Source organism: Echinops telfairi, unplaced genomic scaffold (assembly GCF_000313985.2).
Source record: "Echinops telfairi isolate 266 unplaced genomic scaffold, ASM31398v2 ScPeMD7_7469;HRSCAF=8507_1, whole genome shotgun sequence".
NCBI lineage: Eukaryota > Metazoa > Chordata > Mammalia > Afrosoricida > Tenrecidae > Echinops > Echinops telfairi.
The window spans coordinates 132,922,511-132,942,031 of NW_022111373.1; the positions used below are offsets into that span (position 1 = coordinate 132,922,511).

At 36.9% G+C, this 19,521-nt stretch overlaps 1 protein-coding gene and 1 non-coding gene across 5 annotated transcripts in view; one reads left to right on the forward strand and one right to left on the reverse strand.

Moving 5' to 3' along the window:
- Positions 1–19,521, forward strand: part of CDH18 (cadherin 18) — a 653,448-nt gene that overhangs the window by 319,503 nt on the left and 314,424 nt on the right. The window lies entirely within an intron of this gene.
- Positions 8,395–8,528, reverse strand: LOC115873895. Its single transcript, XR_004048668.1, has one exon. It is a non-coding gene; the product is annotated as a small nucleolar RNA SNORA42/SNORA80 family (small nucleolar RNA).

The window sequence follows — 19,521 nt, forward strand, 5'->3', positions numbered from 1 at the left end:
CAGTCCTCGCTCCCCCCCCCTGCCCCCACCCACACACACACTATTTGTTATTGCTATTACAAAGAAGGAAGAGCCCAGGTGTCATTGTGGTTCTGCACTGGGCTGCTAACCAAGTTTGCAGCAGCTCTTTGGGAGAAAGACTAGGGTTTCTACTTCCTCTCTCACCCACCCTTAACCCCTCAGTCCTCGCTCCCCCCCCCCCTGCCCCCACCCACACACACTATTTGTTATTGCTATTACAAAGAAGGAAGAGCCCGGGTGTCATTGTGGTTCTGCACTGGGCTGCTAACCAAGTTTGCAGCAGCTCTTTGGGAGAAAGACTAGGGTTTCTACTTCTACCAATAGTTAACAGTCTCAGACACCCAAAGGGATGGTTCCCCCTGGCTACGGGGTCACTGTGAGTGTGATGAGACTCTGTGATAGTGAGCTGTTGTTGAGTTGTACAGAATCAATATCAATATTTTACTTTTTCTTTGCTGCAGAGAGTAGCCTACAAATTATACTTTACATCCAATTTACGCTTTAAACCAAATTATGCTTTCAACTCTAAACTACCATTTATTTTATACTTAACATTTTAAGATAATGCTGTTCTTTTGGGGATGTTTTGTGAGGCATTTTAAACATCCGTTATATTATAAGCTGCCATTTCAACAGGGTCTTCTAATAGACTGGAGATAAGGGACATTATAAACTTTTATCTAAGTGAAATGCTGCTCTAAGTACTCTTTGGGTTGAGACTCCTTCAATCAGTTTATCTGTGATCCTTTCCTTATTGTAGTAGCCTTCATTCATAAATGTCACCATGTGTTGGTCTGGTTTCCTGTTGATGAATATTTGGGCTTGCACTGATGCTGCACTGCTAAGCACAAAACTGCTAAGGCCATTTGTGAACATATCCTTTGTGGTCATATGTCTTTTTCTCCCTTGACTGAAGTTTAATTACTAAGACATATGGTACGTGTATGTTTAGTTCCATAACAAACTGCCAAATTAATTTTTGGAAGGATTTTACATTCACTCTACTAATAGTCACCAATCCCTCCTGTTTCACATTCTCACTTGTGACACAGTCAGTGTTTTGTTGTGTTTAGTTTTAACCTTTCTAGCTGGTACGATGAGATATGATTTTACCGATCAGACTCACATTTACTGTTTATGTATCTTCTTTATTGAGGTATCTGCACACATATTTGGAAGGGTGCTTGTATGTTTACTTATTGAATGATACATGTTCTTTACATATTCTTGATCTAAGACCTTAGTAAACTATGTGTCCAAAGAGAAAATAGGATGTTGTTTACTTTTTCATTTTTGGATACCGAATTTTTAAGAGCATAAAATGTATGTTTGATTAAATCCAGTATAAATATTTATATAATAAAATAACGTAGATACAGCAGAGGTAGACAGAAATTTAAATATACCCCCCCCAAAAAAAAATACTTCCATCAAATCTATTCTGAATCATCGTGACCTATATAGAGTTTCCATGGCTATAAATTTTAATGGAAGCAGTTCACCTCAACTTTTGACTTTGGAGCAATTTTGGGTTTGAGCTGCTAACCTTGAGTTTAATAGTCCGACACTTAACTGATAGTACTACCAGGAATGTGGTGTGTGAGTGTGTGTGTGTGTGTGTGTGTGTGTGTAAGTGTGTTTGTTCACACTTTGAGACAGATTCACAAAGTTTGTAAAAATTTTTAAATTAAACATATGGGATTTTTGACAAAGTTTTTGGAAACTCCATTTGTATGTTTAGTGCACTTTTTCTTTTTTCCCTATGTATTTGATGATATAAAAGTCAAAGAAACAAAGCTCACTGATTTTGATACATAATGACTCTTTATAGCAGTTGTTCACAACCTGTGGGTCGCAACCCCTCTGGGGATGGAATGACCCTTTCACAGGGGTCATCCAATTCATCACAGTAGCAAAATTACAGTTATGAAGTAGCAACAAAAATAATGTTATGTTTGGGGTTCCCCACAACATGAGGAACTGTTTTAAAGGGTCATGGCATTGGGAAGGTTGAGAACCACTGCGTTATAGTTTTTTTTAGCAGCTTTGAGGAATGAGCAAGTGCAGTGTAGCCATGGAAGAAGAAGAACAACAAAATATCCCGTCACATATTTCCTGTCCTTTTCCTCACCAATGCAGTTTTTCAATATTTTCAAAACTTTGTCCTAGTAAGTTGCCTTGACTGTCCGAAGTGCTGAGAAACAATCTGTTAAGATCATGCCATTGATGCATCATATACAGTCACCAGAACCTTGAGAGCTGACCTCTCTGACCTGCATTGAACTGGCCCCATTGACAATTTGGAAACCAATGATTTAATTGAAGTTTACTCTCAGCATCATATTGATAAATCAAAGACTTACCCTGGTTATAAGTATTTTCATAAAATCATTTTTACTGTTTTGAATTTGCTTAACAGTCACATCTGATTTCTGAGTTAGCGTCATTCAGCTGACGTCCCTGTCTCAGCTACTCTTTCACCAATGGCAATTCCATGGTCATCTTACACTAGTTCTTGTGCTTTCACCACCGTTATTTCATTCACAGGGTTGCCTGCCCTTTTTTTGGTTCATCTTTGAGGTCTTCCCAACTTCTGTTAAAGTGCTTTATCCATCTAAAACATGTAATTTTATATGGGGCATTATTCCCGTCAATCTGTTGTCGTAAAATGATATGAGAAGATGTCACTTTGGTTTTCTTAAAGATTTGCAATTAGCCCTGACTTAAAATCATCTTGTTTTTCATGGAATAAACGTTTGCTTATTTTGGAGAACACCTTGAGGAGGCTAAGATAAGTGTATTACTGAACCAACTTGCCAATAGGCATCCGCTGATCTCAGAAGTGTTTTCAAATATGTTTTGTTTGAAAGAAGCCCAGTCAGGTATGAACCTTAACTTTAGTAGCAACACATGTTTTATTTACCCTTATCTATGTGTTACTTTCTGGACTGTTTTCTATATCATCAATAGATATGCCTATTGTTACATGAATATATAACTTTTCCTTGAAGAACTTGGACTAAAATGAAGTTTTGAAATCAAGACATCATGATATCAAAACCCTCTAACTTTGCTTTTGAACCACTTTTCTCAAAATGTTTGCACCAATCTGTCTTTTCATTGTAATGTTGGTTATAAAATTTAATTCTTTATTATTTATTCAAATTTAAATCAACTTGAAGAAAATGGATATTTTACTGATATTGAAGTCTCTGCTCATTCTTTCTTTGCTCCATGAAATACTATATTTGGTCTTGTTCTATTCAATTTCTCTCGATGATATTTTAGTTTTTAATGTAGAGATCTTATCTATTTTTATTCAATTTATTTCTAAGATTAATACTTTCTTGCCAATATTAAAAAGTATTGCTGGCTGCCATCAAATTGGTGTCAACTCATAGCAATCCTGAGTACAACAGAAAGAAAAACTATCCTTCGAATGCCATTCTGGCAATTGTCCTTATGTTTGAGGTCATTGCTCGAGCCACTGTGGCAACTCCTCACAGAGCTGCCTCCTCTTTCACACGGACTCTCTCTGCTACCAGGCCTGATGTCCTGTTCCAGACATGGGTCTCTTCTGATAATATGCCCCAGTATGTAACATGAAGTCTCATGTCTTCATTTTTAAAGAGCATTTCTTCCTCCAAGATAGATTTGTAGTATTGTTTAATGTAATAATCTAATTGTCGTCTTAAATACAGAAATACAAATATTTAAAACATCTTGATAATGAATCGTGCTGCATTAATTGACACTTAATCCTTAAAATTGTGTGCATAAATTGCCAGTACAATTTTGAACAGAAATGATAGGATTGAGCATCCTGAGCTTCTTTTCTGTATTGTGGAAAAAGCACTGTGTCTTTCCCCATTTAATATCTTCTTGGCTGTCTCTTTTCAGTAGGCACTCCTTATGTTGAACATTTTATTTTATTTCATGTTTGAGAGTTTTTAAAATTATAAGTGGGTGTTGGTTATTTTAAAAGTTATTGTTTTCTTCATTATTATTGAGTTTTCATATTATTTGTATTCCTTATTGACTTAATAGGATGTTTTATATTGAAATTTTATTATAGAAGGAACTTTTCATTCTTGGGACAAACCCTACTTGGTCATGATATGTGTGATTTTTTTTCATTCAAAGTAGTATTTTTTTATTGTTGAGAATATGTTACTTATATTCATAAGGAATTTTCCTGCAATGTTATCTTGTTTACTATTTTTATCACTTTATTATTCATGTAATAATTATTCTTTGAGTTTTATACATAATAGAACTACCTCGTAGGGTTTCCTAGGACTGCACACCTTTACAGAAACAGACTGCCACCCCTTTATTCGATGGGTTCGACTGCCTACTTTCACATTAGCAGCCAAGTGCTTAACCCACTCCAAACCCAAGTCCACTGCCAATCCAGTTGATTCCATCTCATAGAAATCCTATAGGACAGAGAACTGATGTGTAAGGTTTCCAAGACTCAGAATTTGTATGGGAATAAAAAGCCTTGCCTTTCTTCCACTGAGCACCCTATGGGTTCCAACTGCTCACAACACGGTTAACTCACCCAGAACTATGTTATACTAAGGCTTCTAATTTGCAGCGCCATGAGTGTAATTCTTCCTTGAATGTATGATAGAACTTTCTAGTGCAAATATCTGCTTTTGGTTTATACACGATGATAATGTTTTTCAATGCAAAATAGATTCCTTTATTAGCTATATAGCCATTTATTTTTGAATCGGCCTTGATAAATTGTGTTTTCATATTTAATTTTATCTGATTGGTTGAGTATAGGCATAAAGTTGTTTAGTTGATTTCCCAATCATACTTGAGATATTTGCAGTATTTGAAGTGATCTCCATTTTTAATTATGTTTTCTTTAGCTTCTTGCAGATTCTTTATATTCTCATTAATTTGTATTACATGCAGTCATCTTTCTGAAATCCCAGTGTTAGGCCCTGATTTTTTTGTGTGTCTGGTATTTTCTTGGATTTCTCTTTTTTAACTCTAATATATTTTCTTTCTATTTCTTTGGATTTAGTTGATTATTCTTTGTTCAACTTCCTAAGGAAGAAATTTAGATCACATATTTCGATCCTTTTCTTTTTCTTTCCAAAACAAGTACGAAAATATAAACTTAACTTTTAAGAACTGCCGTACCTGCATTTTAATATTATTGTACTCAACATAGATCTTATTATAAATATTGAAACAAATATTAAGTAAGAAGAAAATTTATAACTCTTTCAATTTCTGTTTTGCTACTTTTATTATTTCAAACAATTTACATTTTTAATTATGAAAATAATAGATGGTAGTTCTTATATTTGTATGAGTATATATTAAAATACTTAAGTAATTAGTAGGCAGTAGTAGTGGGAAAGCTCCAGTATTTATTTAATAGTTTGGCTGAAGCTTTTAAAATGGCAGGTGAGCAAAGTTAGATTGTTTGGGACCAGCCTTGCCTAATTCTGGACAAATTCTACTACTTCTGTACAAATTGTGCTTAATAAAGATGAGTTTTATGTTTATGTGTTTTCACCTTAGTACTATATGAGTTATGATATTTCTATAATAAAGGTGGCAATAACACTATCATCACGTATTTTAATCCTTCCGATTTGTTGATTCATTGCTTGAATCACGGCATATTATGCATCATTTAAAATGTCCTTTTATTAGAGTCCTCTTCACTCTTCTTTTTTTTAATCATTTTATTAGGGCCTCATACAACTCATCACAATCCACACATACATCAATTGTGTGAAGCACATTTGTACATTCATTGCCCTCATCGTTCTCAAAATATTTGCTCTCCACTTAAGCCACTGGCATCAGCTCCTCATTTTCCCCTCCCTCCCCATTCCTCCCTCCCTCCTGAGCCCTTGATAATTTATAAATTATTATTTTGTCATATCTTGCCCTGTCCGATGTCTCCCTTCACCTGCTTTTCTGTTGTCCATCCCCCAGGGAGGAGGCCACATGTGGATACTTGTAATCAGTTCCCTCTTTCCAACCCACCCTCTCTCTACACTCCCAGTATTGCCACTCTCACCACTGGTCCTGAAGGGATCATCCGTCCTGGATTCCCTGTGTTTCCAGTTCCTCTCTGTACTTAAGAAGCAGCCGACCTTTAAGTATATTTATTTCAGGGAATATATGAGCTTATAGGAGACAGATAAATTACTAAAGTAATTAGATACAAGTTATTTGGTTCTCTACCTCCAAATCTAATATTCTTTACTAAATGGGCTTTAATTTTACTCTGGAATACAAATGGCTAACATATTTTGCAGGGGTGTTGGTGGTAGTGTCAGATAATTAGTAACCAGCAAGTTTCACACCCTCCATCCAGAAAACTCTGGCCATGAGAATATCCACTACCTTTGCAGGTATCAAAAGATGTCATAAGACTTTCCATGGTTCAAGATGGGGAAAAAAGTTACTTAGATTAGAATAATGTAACAGGTATAGAGACAAAAGAATAATCACATTTCTTATTTTTGATATTCCAAGTTATACTTATTGACAGCCATGATTTTAATAATAATCATTGGGGAACTCTGGAGTTGCTGTTAATCCTCCATGGGCTCTCAGTTTCAGACATGCTGGCTGCTTTTAAATCTTTCTTAAAGAGCATTCCTACTCCCTGCTTTGGTGTTCTACGTTCTTTATTTGCCACAATTTCCTTTTTACCTCCACTTCCCTCCTAGTCTTTAATTAGCCATTTATTCACACATATATGGCACACCTGCTATGATAGGTATTGTATCAACTCTGGACCTGAATTCTCAGTGTTTCAGCAGCTAATGCCAAGTAACTCCCCATTATGGGATTTAATAAATTGTACTCAACTGTATAATGGGACCTACTATGAGGAGACAATCCCTTATAAGATTAAAGCTGGATGATGTACCACCCTTTCTCAGATTCAGTCACTGAAAGTAAAATTTGTTGGGACTTTCGACTGCTTCCAATATAAGTGGACACTGCAGAAAGCGTGGCTGCTGTTTTCTGAGTTTGCACCCTTCATCTGGCTCATCAATCCTCTGGTGCTTCGGATTTAAGTCAATGGTGTGCCATATTGCCTGCCGATCCAGGTGCTTTTCAGAGGCCTTCCCACTGGCGTGCCAATCTTGGATTCATTCAACTCTCCAGCCGTAAACCTGACCTCCTGATCTTCAATTTATCCACCTCAGCATCCACCAACCTGATCTTGAGTTTATCAGTCCACAGTTCCAAGAGTCAAGAGAAGCCTCCAATCTAACATCTGACTCATGGACTTGGAACTAGCATGAACTTGGAACTTACCCACTTTTACAACTGTCGGAGCCATTTTCTTGAAAGCATTCTCTCTCTCTCTCTCATAATAAGCTGGCAATGACATATTGTTATATACATAAGCAGAAACTGACAATGATATATCTATCTTATTTATGTATGCTTGTGTGTGTGTGTGTGTGTGTGTGTGTCACTGGCTTTTCTTTTTTAGAGAAGCCATCCTAAGACAACTACTATATCAAAATAGTTCCAAGGTATTAGCAATAACTGCCATTAGCAAGTGCCTGATACAGAGTAGGCTTTACTGCTATTGGTATTGTTAGTTGTCAAATTAGGAAACTACCTTACAGCAGAACACAATGTTGTCAAGCTCCGTGACATCTTCATAACAGTGGACAGGTCTGAATCAATTGCTGCAGATATTGTGTCTTTGAGAATTACCATTTAATTGGCCTCCTATTTATCGAACACCAGGTTCTCATCAATTTATATGTTGTTTTTGATGGCCTTTCCAACATTATAGGGGATACCCCCCAAAAAAAAACCAGATTGTTTTCCAAAGTGATTTATTTAATTTATTTTACCAAACAACCTAATCACCTTCAAAGTACTCTCCATTATGCTTAGTACATTTTCAAACTTGCGATTCTGTTCTTGGGAGCATTTTTCAAACTCCTGTTTGGACAGAACCTCCCTCTTTTTTTTTCTTCACCTCTTCTACATCATCAAGTTGCTGGCCTTTCATAACCCCCTTCATTCATGTAAATAAAAAGAAGTCACAAGGAGTGAAGTTGGGTGATTAAGGTGTGTGGGGCAAGAGAAGCTTGCTGTTTTGTGCAAAAAACCGGCACAGTGAGATGGCATGTGAGAAGGTGCATTGCCTCCATCTGCCAGAAATGAAGCCTTTTTTGTTGCACACTGTTATGCAATCTTTTCAGAAGCTCTAAGTAGAAAGCTTGGCTAGCAATCTTACCTGGTAGAATGAACTCCAAATGCACCGAGTCAACATTTTGGTCTGTTTGGGAAGTTGACAGATGTCCGAAATTAGGTTTGTCATCAGTCAACATTTCACCTTTTTTTTATTTTTTTCTCCACTATGCAACCTGATTCAGTACCTGAAGCCCATGGGGTGAATCCAGGCAATGGTTCGGGGTTACAGTTTGCTTTGACATGGGACACTATGAGAGGCCCATGGGATTGGACCTGGCATAAATCCAAACCCATGCACAACATTTCACCTTTTTTGAAATGAGAAAACCACTCACACAGTTGAGTTTTTCTCACAGCCCTGTCCTTGTAAGCTGTGTTCAACATCACAACCATTTCTGTGGCATTTTTCCCAAGCACGAAACAAATTTCTCAGCCTCATTCTGTTCTTTGAATTCAACCATCACAAAAAATGAAGTTCCAGCAAAACTGCTTTGATGAAAAAGTCTACTGTGCTCAGAGAGAACCTTCCCAGGTGACACCACTGGGTGCACTAATTCAGAGTTGCTAGATGCTTTCCTAGAAGGAAAAATGCATTATACAAAGGCTCTGCCCTGCAAAGCTGTTTTTTCTTTTTCTTTTTTGGTAGTGGGGGAAGGAGGCGTTGGGGGCGGGGGGGTGGTTACCCCCTCATAAGCTTGCTTGACTGTGGTATCTTGTGTGTTGTGATTTTATGGCATCTTTATTTCAAATGCCAGCAGAGTACCCATGCTGGGTAGGTTTCACTGAAGATTCTGGGTTAAACAGTTCACTTAATTAATAACCAGGGCTGTTTGCTTAAGACAGCCAGTATCTACCTTCAGCTTCTTGGCCTCCCAACCAACACTGTCCTTCTGACACTGAAGTCCTGTTAATATATGAATGCTACTGAAAAAACAATAACACTTTAGTTAGATATGTAAAATCAAGCCCTTAGTATCATCCTTTTGGTCCTGAAAATAATTGATTAAAAAAATAGTTGTAATGGCAATAGAATCTGGGGTAACCTGGAGTCCAGATGGTCTCACGCTCAACTCAGTGTCAGTGAGTTTGAGAAGATGTGGGGTAGTTTTTATGCATATTTTTTCTTTTCACTGATTATGCAATAATAAATCCTCTGACAGTGAGTGCTGTGATTAAAAGGATTGGAATTCCTCTCGTATATGTGTGAGAAGAAAAAGTTTAATTTTAACTAGTGGGTCTACCATTGGAAGAAGAGCTAGGAGAGGAGGTTGGAGATAAAGGAGTGAATGTGGAAACTCCAGAGTTCCTTTATCGAGGTTGAAGAACGTTCATGACCCTTGCATTTCAGCCACAGGAAAACACAAAAGTAAATATAAGCTTTATATTTCCTTCCACTCTCTATAAGGACTCATTCAAACAAGGTGATTTGATAATAGGAATGGTGTGTTTACTTATTTATTTTAATGCATTGAAAACGCATTAGTCAGTGGAAAAGCATAAAGACCGGATCATTTAGGAAACTGTTTTTGTTGTTCAAGTAAGGGGTAATTTTAACTTAGACTACAACGCTGGTAAGAAAGACAAGAGGAAGAGTACAAATAATTGATATGGTTTTGCTGTACTTAAGTAATTTGAATGAAGGCCTCATATTTGGACATATGTACAAGACACTCAATTCACAGTTTACTAATAGAAAAATATCAAGATTTAAACATATATACAACAATATAAAGTTTGAAATATGCAATACATGATGACTAGACACAAAAAAGAATGCCTTTCTTAGAAATGCATGCACCAGTGGTTTGGTGATTAATAAATATAAGGCTAAGAAACTGCCGGGGGGCGGGGGGTGGGGGCGGGAGAACAAGTGATTGCTGAGTTGTTGGCTGCATTGGAAAAAGGTCCAAGAAATGTTCAGTAATTAGGGAAGTTACTAAGAGATTTGAAGTGGAAGGTAAAACTGGAGAATAGAGCAATGTGGTTAGATAAGTCTTCCAGCATTTTATAGGCCTTGGTCTGGTGTGAGGATTAGGGAATTTTTCAACTAATTACCCAAATTATATAACTGTGGGGATTGGGTATATGAGAGATGATTAATATGGAGAAAATAAATCGATGTGGTTATGACTGCTCATTGATAGTCATATTAAACTGAGAGCAGAATTTTGGGTAATAGTGCATAGACAAACCGGGTAGGAATACAGCTTTTTGTTTGGTTTTCCCTCTTATTAGTGTGAAAGAAAGTGTGAAGAAAGTGTGAAGGAGTTTGGGTACTGTGAAAATCATAGAAAGTTCTTGGGTTTCTAGTGCACAGATAGCTTGCAAGATGCCCCATAAATACAGTTTGTTTGGCGTATTTGCATTGTAAATAAGTTAATGGAGATGTATCTGTGTAGCTAACAATGACCCTGCAGTTGATTGACAGCATAGTGTAGTCTTTGCATGCTTGCATTCTGAGAAGGCTATAGTTGGGACAGGGACTATAGCATGTGGGGTTAACCAGCCCCCACAACTAATTGCAGGTTTGGTAGGTGCAATCATAAGGTTAAGATATATAAAGATTATAGTAAAGTCATAGAGAATAGGAAAGATGGGAGACAGGAAGTGAAAGAAAGAAATCAGACACGTTTCATGGTAGCATGCTCACCTCAGGTGGGAGACGAGAAAGCAGAAGAGAGCTTTTATGAGGTTTTATTTCCAACCAAAGCTTATATCTCTTTGGGGGCATGCAAGCCACCTGATCATAGATAATGACCTGTCATAGGGAGGGGTTGTAATATACGCAATATAAGCAACAGGAGAGGGATGATCTAGGGGTGTACACGAAATAGTAAAAGGATGGAATAGGGGTACATATATGGCAAGATAGATGGACCCTAGACTTTGTCTAATAGCCTAACCTTAGTCATCTTTTAGTGGTCTCAGGCTTGCCTTTGGGCACTCCTTCAAGGGAACAATATCAGAAGGGAGTGGGCCCTACTTAGGGTGAGTCAGACTATACAGCTGGTTGCTTTAGTTGCTAATGCCCTTAAGGAGAATAACCTCTGACCTACTTTCTTGGACCTCCTAGTGTACAGTCACTTAATGGGTAGCAAGCAGCATCTGGGGTTTGGCGTATATTTGACTAAGCCAACTTGGGAGAAATCTTTCTGTATCCCACAATAGCAGTAGCCCAGTTTCAGGCAACATGGTTGCTTCAATTCAACACACTGGCTCAGTCAATATATTTGTTACCTGCCTGCCTGCCTGCATATGAGTATGGAGCCCCTGGGCATGAGGGAGAACATAGGTTTGTGGGTAAAATGTCCAGAGCATGCCAATCATTGTGATTTTCATTAGATATAGCCGAATCTAGCATGCAAGTTATCTAGAATTGCTGCAACAAAAATACTACAGAAGACTGGCTTTGAAGGTCAGATGTTTATTTTCTCACATTTTGCGATGCTAGAAATATGAATACGAGGTCCAGGTTCTAGGTAAAGAAAGCTGTTCCTTTCATTGTCTGTTCTGAAGGAAGGTCTTTATTATTATTCAGTTGGAATCTTTGGTTCCTAGATCTTAATGTACCTTGGCACTTACCTTCTCCCATCTCCATTTACTGCCCTGTTTTCCTAATCTACTATCTTATATATCAAAAGAAATTGCTTTAAGGCACTGATACTGTTTCATTAATACAAGAAGGTCAATTCCTTCCCAAATGGGATTTTAATAACAGGTATAGAGGATTGGATTATGCTGTACATGTCTTACAACACAGCTCAATTAGAAAGAGACAAACAATGGTGAACCATTGAACAGATTTGTATAAGTGAATGCTACAATTCTATTCAGTAGAGTGGCACAGGTTCTCTATTAAGATAGAGTTGTAAAGGACTTTAAAACAAATGTCTGTTACAGCTGTAACAGAGTCCCCAAAATAAGAAGTTTGGTGGAGTGAACTACTCAGTGGAGTCACTCCAGATCCCGATTCCATCTAATTGGTGCCTCTTTGTCCATAGAATCAAAGCAAGTTCACCCTTGTCCACCATACTGCAGGAAAGCTGGGAGTGAGGGAATGGAAGGGAATGTCAACATCAAACAAAAAAGAAGGGGAGGGAGTATAGTCTTTCACTGAGTAATCATGTGCTTAGCTTAAACTTAGGGTATCTATAGGAATGCATACCCCAATATAGGGACAATAATACCTGAATCATAGGAAGAAGTGATAAAATTCACTAAAGGAAGACTCAGCAGTCGTTCTCACTACGTGACAAGTCTTACACTCAGTGCTACTTTTTTTAGCGGCAATCTTAGACACTCTTAAGATGACCTTATGCGTACATATCACACCCTTGAATTTCCTTACTTTGCTTTTAAGAATTATTTCAGATTCATTACAAATGCAAATTATATTAATCTCCAAACTTTTTTTTTTTTTCTGGTCATGCATTCAACATATGCACATGAAGTTAGCTAATATATGCTAGGCACAGTGCTTAACAAATGAGCTTCGTGTGTTCACCCAGTTTGTCAATATTATATGGGATCATTGAGTCATGAAATCCAGAGATATTAATTGATTTAACGAATATTTGTAGATCACATACTTCATGACAGTGACTACTATTGATACAAGGGAAGCAAACTGAAGAAAATAGAAGATACATAGAAGAACATATATTCCATCAGTGAGACATGCAAGAAACACATTTAAAACTAACCCTATGCTGTGATCAAATTTCAAATCAAAATAAAATTGACTGGCAACTCTTAACACACTATAAGACACCAACACCATAGAATTGTCCCTGTGGGTTTCCAAGACGACAATTATTTATGGGAATAGAAAGCCCTATCATTCTCTTGAGGACCAGCTCATGGTTTTTGAATCACAGACCTTGTAGATCACATCCCAATGCATAACACTGCACTGCCAGAGCTTGTCTATTGTGATTACTATCTAAAAAACCAAACATGCCACCAGTCACTTTGTCAAACTTCAGTGGCTTCTGTGTTGCTGTGATACCAGAAGTTGTGTCAATAGCATTTCAAATGCGAGTGGGATCACCCAGACTGAATAGGTTTGGTTCAGAGGAGCTTCTAGACTAAGAACAGTGAACAACTCAGCTGCCCAAGTTATAAGATGTAGACACTGAAAACTTTAAGCATAGCTTTAAAACACTGTCAGATACTGATGGCCTAATGAATGGAAGCAGAACTTTGCCAGAGATAGTGCCAGAGGATGGGCCCCTCAGATCTAAGACCACTTGAAATATGATGTTCGAGGAAGAGGCTGCTCTCTCAGAGCAGAGTCGACCATGGTGATATGAAGTATGTAGATTAGACTCTTAGGTATCTTCAGCTGCTGCTGGGACATGACTCAAGGTAAGAAGATATGCTGATAAAAAAATCTGCTAATGACTGGAATTTGGAATGTGTGAAGTATGAATTTAAGAAAATTGGAAATTGTCAAAAATGAAATGGAATGCATAAAGATCAATACCTAGACATTATTGAGCTGAAATGGATTGGTATTGGGCATTTTGAATCAGAAAATCATATATTATACTATTTTGGGAATAATACAATAAAGAAGAATTGCATGGCATTAATTGCCAAAAGTGACATTTCAAAATCAACCTTGAAGTTCAATACTTTCAATCATAGGATTGTATTTAGCCAGCTTAATGGAAATACAAATATTATAGCTATTACTCAAATTTATGCACCAACAATAAAAGGTATTGATTAAGAAATTGAAAAATTCTACCAATGACTTCCTACATCATTCATTATGTTGTCCAAAGCATGAAGAGAAGATGGGAAGAATACATAGAGTCTCTGTACCAAAAATAATTTGTGGACATTCCACCATTTCAGAAAGTAGCATATGAGTATGAACCAATGGTACTGAAGGAAAATGTTCAGTGCACTGAATACATGAGTCAAATTAAGGTTCTCGGAACTGATGGAACACCAATGGAAATGTTTCAGAAAGCTGAAGAAGTATTGGAAGCACTCACTCATCTATGTCAGTAATTTGGAGTATAGTTACTTGGTCAACTGCCTGGAAGATATCATATTTGTGTCCATTCCAAAGAAAGCTTATCCCAAATAATGCTTATACAATAGAATGATATCATTGATATCACACATAAATACAATTTTGCTTAAGACCATGCAACAAGGATTAAAGCAACATGTTGCGAGGGACCAGCCAGAAGTTTAGGCACCATTAAGAAGAAGATGAGGGAACAAGGGGTTTACTTGCATTTCATTGATTATGCAAAGCCATTCAACTGTGTGGATCATAACAAACTGTGGATAAACTTGAGAAGAATGGGAATTCCAGAACACATCATTGTGCTCACGAGTAACATGTACATGGATCAAAAGGCCGTTATAAGAACGTAACAAGGAAATACTGCATAGCTTAAAATCATAATAGGTGTGCATCATGATTGTATGCTCTTACCATACTTATCCAATCTGGACACTGAGCAAATCATCAGAGAAGCTTTACACAAAGACCTAAAGGGAGTGAGAACAGGAACCCTGAAACTATTTGGTAGATAATTACTGCAGAAAGAGGAAACAGCTAAGGCAAACGTCTTGAGTCATCTTATGGATAGAAAAGAGTGAGCTGATCTAAAATTAGGTTAGAAACTCTGTGTAGAATCAGATCATGTCAATCTGTATTCTAAAGTATGAAAAGAAGCCATGCCAACGTGGTCTCTAATTTAGCTGAAATCTTTCATTACTTAAGCTATAAGTTTTATAGTTTAAAGTTCACATTGTCTATTGTGTCACAGTTCACATATCCCTAATGGGGAGTAGAAAAAGGGTGTGCGGGAGAAGGAAGTGACATTGTAGAGAGGGTCATCGCAGGCAAAGCTTTACTGACAGTATGAAAAGGAAAATTTCTTTCATCATATGTATGGTGGTCGTGGGAGAAAATAATGAGTGTGAATCCAGAACCTCTACTGGGACCTCTGCTACTCTTTTTCATATTTAAAATTAAATGTTGCAATGAATAGTAAACATTAAGTATGGTATGAAAGTGTAATTATCACCATTTACTCTTTCATAAGTGCAGAATATAAATTGAGAAATCACCTGGGAAAGTTATTTAGCAATATAGAATTCAGTTTAAGATTCTTATTTTCTAAAACTTTATTATAAGGAGAACTCACATATGCTAACAAATGAATGTACAAAGATCTATGAATATTACTTTAGTAAATCAAAAATGAAACCACCAAAAGCCAAAAAAGCAAGAATAAGAAATATTGCCATACTCGTATGATGCAATGCTATATAATTATAACAGAGGACGTGGTGTATATACTGCAGCATGATCAGCTCCTGATGGATAATAAAAAATGACATTTCAAGTTGCATAATGATACATAAAATGATATGTGTACATTTCAGTTTATAAAAGGACAAGTGCTGCATTTCACGAATACATATATATGTAGAAAAAATATACAATATGTAGGAAAATTCACAATATTTCCAAGTATAATAAGAAATTGGATTAGAGGCTTAAACAGGGATTAAGCATTTTAACAACTCGAGCAATTGTTAGAAGTGCTCAAAAACTTTGCCAGCATGTCTGGTAGATCATCTGGGTATTTTGTTTTTGTTTTCTAAACTGGGCAGTGAATCCAAAGATATGTTGGCAGACATAGTTTACTCTATTTCACAGAATAGTATATAACAGTATAGTACCAAATAACAGAAAAATCAATAAACATAAGAAGGTCACTTAATGTAAGTACATTATAACATTAAAAGAAATCAACAAATATGAATGAATACAGCACATCCAAAACCTTAAACATCAAGTCCATTCAAAGTCACGGCTACTCCGAATGTGCAGACCAGAGCTGCACAACCCGGGAGTCCAAAGCCGTGGTCGTGTGGAGGCTGATCTCCAGACTTTTTATCTGAGGTGTCTCTGCATGGGTTTGAACTTGCACTTTTTCCACTAGTATTCAACTACTGAGCCATTTGTATCAGCTGGGTACTCAATATCATAAATATATTTCCACTAAATAAATAAATTCTCCATGTACTGTCTCATTATGTTGAAATATGTCAATTGGTGTTCTGTCAAAACTTGGGGCCTTATTGTTTTTCCAAGTGCCTTAAGTGGACCTGGGATATTGTCCTTCGATGGTGTTAGACTGGGTTCTCTACAGAAGTAAAACCGATGACACTTATTTGTGCATGTACACAGAACGGCATTTACAGCAAGAAATGGTTTACACAGTTGTAGAAGCATGTATATCTAGTCTGGTTAAAGTCCATGACTCAAAGGCCTGTTGAAACAGGAAGCAGGAGGGTGGTGAAGTAGAATGAGAGAATCAAAGTTCAGCAGTCTGCTGATGGCTCCTGGGATCTGCGGGTGGGAGGTCAACAAACAGATGCAAGACACAGATCCACTGGAAGTGCCGCGTTCCAACTGCTTGCTTGGTGTAATGGTTACGAGTTGGGCTGAGATTTGCATGATCAGTAGTTCAGGGTCACCTGTGGTCCAGCAGCTCCATGGGAGAGAGACTAGACTTTCCACTCTCATAAACAGCTACATGGTCTTCAAAACCCACAGGGGGTCACTATGAGTCAGCATTAACTCCAGCGCAGTGAGTGAGATAGATATTCCACTACAACTGTTGGCTGCACACAGTGTTGATTTCATGGTGTGTGATCCCACCATGGAGTTGATTTCACTGCGTTAGATCACACCATGGGAGAATACTGCCAACTGAGAACCATGTCAAGTTGCAAACCTAACACTGGTTCTTGATCATGTGCTGTGTGTTGAAATGGCTGAATGTAGATTCATTATTTTTGAGACAATGATCCTATAATTCTTTCCATAGTTTTGGATGTTTCCTACATCATTTAATATCTTGCCCAAAGAATCTTTCAGCATTTCAGCCCAAGGCTTGTTTTCTCTTCTCTTCAGTATTTTCAGATGAAGTCCTGTTGAGTATGTTCATCCATTTTGTTTTTTTAATTCCAGATCTTTGCACATTTCATGATAATATTTTGTCTTTTCAAACTGTTCTTTTGAAAATTTCTGTTCCATTATTTACTTCATTATTTCTTCCATTTGCTTTAGCTATACTCTACATTCAAGAGCTTATTTTACTTTTCTCATATCTCCCTTGTGTTTTTCTTCTTATACTTGTAATCACTTTTTTTCATTCTGCATTTATGATTTCATTCCACAATTAAATATTACCTTCTAACAAAAAAATCAACAGAATCAATAGAACAAATTTCATGAGAGATTGAAATGTTCTATCCTTTTGAGTGGTTTTATTTCTATTGTGATTTAGGCAAAATGTCATTCTCTTTGTTGTCAGTTGGTTGCTATGGATTTGGCTCTGGTCATGGATCACTTAGCGATAAAAGAACAAAATGACTTCTAGTCCCATAATACCGTTATGATTTTCTATATGTTTGAGCCCATTGTTTTGGTATCTGTGAAGGCCTCTTTTGTTTTTACTGACCCTTTAATTGCCAAACATGATGTCTTTGTCCAGATATGTGTTTCTCCTAATGCCTTGTCAAACATAAGTGGGCCAAAGTTTCACCAGACTCACTTCTTGACACATTCTGGTGTGTTTCTTCCAAAACAGATTTATTCATTCTTTTGACAGTACACAGTGTAATCAATATTCTTCACCAATGCAGAAGGAGAGTTTCTATATTTGAATTGTGGTGTGGGAGAAAGATCTTTCCTATAAATATTTAAAATTCCATTGTTGAAGTTTGTGCATCTCATTGGCTACATGTGTGCTTCCTTCCTAGAGGAGTTGTTGGTATGTGAAGCATGAAGAGCTGCACAATCTCAACATATTTTCAAGCTATTGCCTTTACTGTAAATTTTGGCATGTACTCTGACATTTTTAAAACTTATTTTTAGTGCATATTTTGTTCTCCATTCAGCCACATAGTACTATTTAAAGTAAACATGCTATCTTTTTCTGTTCAATTTTTAAACAGTATTTGACTCTAAATGTGTACAGTTTTATGTATACAACATATAATTAAAATGCATTATACTAACTACTGAATAGATTATTAACTGTACTCGTTTAGATTACATAATTTAGAAATTATGTTCTTCCATAAATGAAGAAAATATTATCATCCTAAAATATATTTATGTAAACCAGTAGTAAAATTGACACTTACAAATAATTCTTATAATTTTCAAATTCATCAGTAAATCTTTTCTTGTTTTATAACTAAATTATTAGTTTTTCAGGTGATGACATCTTATAATAATAGGCCAAGGAAACCATTATATCTGGAGTGAAGCCTGTACACCTGGCAGCACATCCTACCAAGTGAGACAAAGTTATTTCTAAAGTCATATGGAAGGCATGGGAGAAATTAGAAAAAAGTCTGTGGTCCAAACTGATGAAAGAGATCGCTTTGTTGGAAAAAAATGTTTGACTTTACCATCCCAAAGTCCTTGGGGAAATGATATTACGTCTGACATACAAGAGCAACAATAAAGAACAACAGCATCTACACAATGCAGTTATTTTAATTCTAGTGCTCTTTTTTCACTGTCATTACTGTAAAACTAGAAAATACCTAACATAACTATTTAGAAGTATGTGTGTGATGAATGTTAATTGATGCCCTTCATAGTTTTATTCCAGCTGCTTCAGGGTTTTCCCATTCAAGTCTTTTTAAAGACAGAAAGCAACCTACTTATCTAAATGTGTCTAATTAGCAGATGTTAACGGAAGCATATCAGACTCAAGTTCATGTTTTTTCCACTTTTCATTGTCCTGTATTTGTCTGGGTACTTTAGAGAAACAAATCAACATAAATGCATGCATAAGAGAGAGTTTTATATAAAGGTTAAGTATACATCAAGAAAACATCCCAACTCAGTGTTACCCTAACTCACAAGTCCAAAATTAACCCATATGTCCAACACCAATCCACAAAGTCCTCCTCCATCTCACAAAACACACACTATGATGTTGACTGCAGTAGGAAAGCCAAATCAGTAACTGTGTCAGCATCTCAGCACTGGCAGGGGTCTCCACAGGGCTGCTCCAGTGCCCAGGGCTGCATCAGGGTAAGTCCATGGGCTTCTCCTTGGGGATGTCATGCAGGAAGTGAACCTTGCCAGCTGAATGAGGGAACTGGCTAAGGCAGCTGCACCCTTGTCCGACCATCACAAAGCAAGAGACCCGAGAACTCAAAAGGAGAGGCTCACGATGCCATTTATCCCTCTGCATTTCAACTAACCCCACATGTGTTGACCGG